At 33.1% G+C, this 3611-nt stretch overlaps 1 long non-coding RNA gene across 2 annotated transcripts in view; it reads left to right on the forward strand.

Moving 5' to 3' along the window:
- The first annotated feature begins 448 nt into the window (after positions 1–448).
- The window catches only part of LOC105272656 (uncharacterized), a 3711-nt gene continuing 548 nt past the window's right edge, over positions 449–3611 (forward strand). Inside the window, exons 1-3 of one of the 2 annotated variants that reach the window (XR_892806.1) lie at positions 449–612; positions 1757–2083; positions 2633–2931. This is a non-coding gene — a long non-coding RNA (uncharacterized lncRNA). The remainder of the gene's footprint in view (positions 613–1756; positions 2084–2632; positions 2932–3611) is intronic. The other variant, XR_892807.1, reaches the window with a different exon arrangement.

Here is a 3611-nt window from a genome sequence, read left to right on the forward strand (position 1 = left end):
ATGGATGCCTAATACAATTGTCAACATTTTTTAATTGAAAATTTCAAATTTTCTCGTAACAGTCATTGTTTTACACAAGATTCATATGCCAGACTTGAAAAATTTTTTTACTAAATAGTGTCCTGATACAAGGAAGATTTTCTTATTTAACAAATATCTTAGGACCGGCTGCATCACACTCTGTTAGCTATTTAAATCATTGGTTCAATTTATTTCAATGAAAGCCTTCTAGGCTACCTACAGTTTAAGTTGAATTTTGTTTTTACTGGACTTGGTGCAACTGATCCTAAATGTTCTAATATGTCTATAACCCACCTCCGCTTGAAATGTGCTCCTATGCTTTTGCTACTTTCAGTATTAATTCATTAAGACTGGTGCTTGGATAATGGCTATATGTGTATTCTGATTGTGTACGTTCTGTTCAATATCAATTTGAAATCCTAGACAGCAATATGACTGATAATGCGGAGAAGTGGTCACTCGTACAGTGAAGAAAAAAACCACGTAAAATTAGTATAGTACCAACAGCAGAGATTGAGAAGAAAGACAATAATGAATTATGGACAAAGTGGGGGAGAAAATGGTTTGAGGCGGACGTATTGAAAACAAGCGGTAAGTACTAATTATGTTTCCAGGATAGAATTAACGGCAAAAATAGGACTCATGAAATCTTGGAGCAAGACTGGAAAATGTTTAATCGGGCATGAGGCTTAACCCCCAAAACGAAAACCTCGTTTCAGGTCCAGTTCATAAGGATTGAACAAGACTTGGCATTTGAATTATCAAATTTTAACTATCCTTCGCGCTTTATTGACATGAATTATATGATTGGTTATAGATATTTGTATAAACAATTTCTCATTGCTTGATAATCGCCCTTATGAATTTATATCGTTAATATATTTAGCTTATATTTTGAATACACTGAAGAAAAAAAATAGTAAATTAAATTAAAAATTGTTTTGTAACTAACAAATTAAATTAATGAATAGTCGCAAACACATATGTGATTGAGAGTGCTCAATATTGAATTGAATAAGTTTGTTTAAAATAACTAATTGAAATTTTGAAGTTCAACTATAACTTTACTTATTTGCAAAATTCCAATTTGTAATTAGTATGTGTTAAAATATGCCTGAGGATGCATTTAATTTGGAAACATATTTGGTAACCTCAGCTAATTATTTTTTTTGTATTTTAACATTTTAAAAATATGTTTTTATTTCTAAATAGTCACAAACACTTAATATAATAGAATTAAATAATTGATTTTTCTGTTTCGATTTTATCTAACTATGTCATTGAGAGTATATTCATTTATTTTCACTACATATTTGTTCAGGAACAGTGAATTAGGATGAATCTATCGTAGGATTAAATCAATGCAATGGTTACTGCAAAAATATTTTTGATTATTTTGAATCTAATTTAATAAAAATAACGACTTTTGATCGCAAACAAATAGATTTACTACATTTTACTACATTTTTCTCTCAGTGTACATCTTCAATGTAAGCGGTGAGATATATCTGCACAGATATATCGTAAATATATCCTAAATATAGGATAACGCTTTTTTTAAAGGCATGCAACATATATCCCGATAAAATTGACAGATATTTCCGGATATATATTTTTTCCATGTCCTGAGCCTCGCCAAACCGAAGATTGTATATGCTTGTTTCCATCGTCAGTTTATGCATTTCTTACTAAGTAATAGGTTAATAATTACTTGAAACAAATTGTTAATCATTAGATGATAAAGAGTGGCTGTCTGGCTTGGAATATGATACCGGTGGAAATCTTCTTAAAGACAAAAGCAAAGGAAAAAATGCAAGAGTTAAACAAAACAATATTGACAGGTTCCTACTTCAACATCGCTGGATCGGGGATAATGTCCAAGGATGCAGTACTGCACCTGATGATTTAGAAGCCATCAACAACGGCAAGGAAAAAAGTAATGACAATCAGAGAAAGAAAAAAGAGTATGCGAAGATTACTACGACGTCGACAGCGCATCGATTGATACAGTTGATTAAATTACATAGTTGATACCTGAGGCACCGATACTATGAGCACTACAGTAAGAACCCGCGAAAATTTTGCAGTTTCACAGTTTTGCAGTATTTTTTGAAGCTCTTAAGGTGGACTCATCTTTTAGTAGAAATTGTACAAAGTTTTGGGACATTTTTGCGGCATTCGATTCGCTATAAAAGTCCCTTTTTATTTGGATCTGTTCTAGCCCTATAGATTAGTCTGAATGGCATAACGAAAGACGAGCTAATATGTACACGTTTTTATTTAAATTGGTGTAGTGGCAATTAATACTGTTGAATGTCTTTCTAGAACCACAGAAGGACTATCTAAATTGATAAACGCGTTGTTAAACGTCATTTAATTATTATCGGAGTGACCGTAAAATTGATCTTCACGGGAAAAAGGCATACTTTGACGATATTATAATTAGGCATATAAGCGTATTCCAAGTATTTTGCGAGGAACTTTTGAGGTTTTGAGTATACTTATCCCGGTCCGAATGCGTAGAGGAGAGAGGAGTTTTCTTTTTTAAAAATATGCCAACACGTCTAAAAATTTCTTAGTAAAAAAAATATCATATTTTCATTACATTCAGAAAGCTTAGGAATTCCACTATCGGAAGACCAACAGACTCGTCAGGGAAAGAAAAGAGAAGAAAGATTAAAAACTGATAGAAAAGATGACTGTCAGATGATGGATAAAAATCTTCATGGAAAAGTAGACAAAGAAAAAGAAAGGACTGAGAACGATGACATAGACTGTGGAAGGCTGTTAGAAGATAGTGAAGAGCATAGAAGATAGTGAAGAGATAGTGAAATGCAAGAGCTCTACGTAGAATTGCGAGCACTCAAATCCCAAAAACTACTTCTCAACAACACAAATATTGAAAAAAAGGTATTCTGAACTGGTCATTGGGCTCAACCTTACATACCGATACACTCTTATAAATTCATATTTTAATTGTTATGGCTGAAAGCCGGAAATTTTCATCGTGTTGAACTTTCACTGAATTGTCAAGGACTCTTGTTATTGAAAACTCATATTTCATTGTATTTCTGTTGGCATGACCTGAAAATCAATAGAATACTCGATTATGCAATTCAATTATTGAGTGAAAATGATGAAAAATTAGAAAAACCATGTGAAAAATTTGAAATTTATGTCATTGTGTTCGGCAATATTCATCTTTTGTTGAAATGTCAATCTCGTTATGAAAATTTGGTAAATGTCTAGAATTGCCTCCCTTCATCGAATTCAAAGTCTTATGGTGGAATGTGTAGGTTTTTGGCGGAAACAATTAGGTTGAAAATTATATTTGTTAGTACATTGCTCTCTGCGTTATCCAGGGCCACGACATGGATGTGGCAGTGTGTCGGCCCCAAAGACATCACATGTTGGCACACTTAAAGATAATGGACACACAGATAGATGGCTCATTCAATCCCTACGAATTTTACCTCACCTCACCATACCACCTACCATCACTGACTAAACACGAGTGATTTTTCTTTCTGCCGCTACCCTACTATAGAATTATAAGATCACTCACTCGTCATGTCAATAGGGATAGCAGG

Source organism: Fopius arisanus, unplaced genomic scaffold (assembly GCF_000806365.1).
Source record: "Fopius arisanus strain USDA-PBARC FA_bdor unplaced genomic scaffold, ASM80636v1 scaffold00229, whole genome shotgun sequence".
NCBI lineage: Eukaryota > Metazoa > Arthropoda > Insecta > Hymenoptera > Braconidae > Fopius > Fopius arisanus.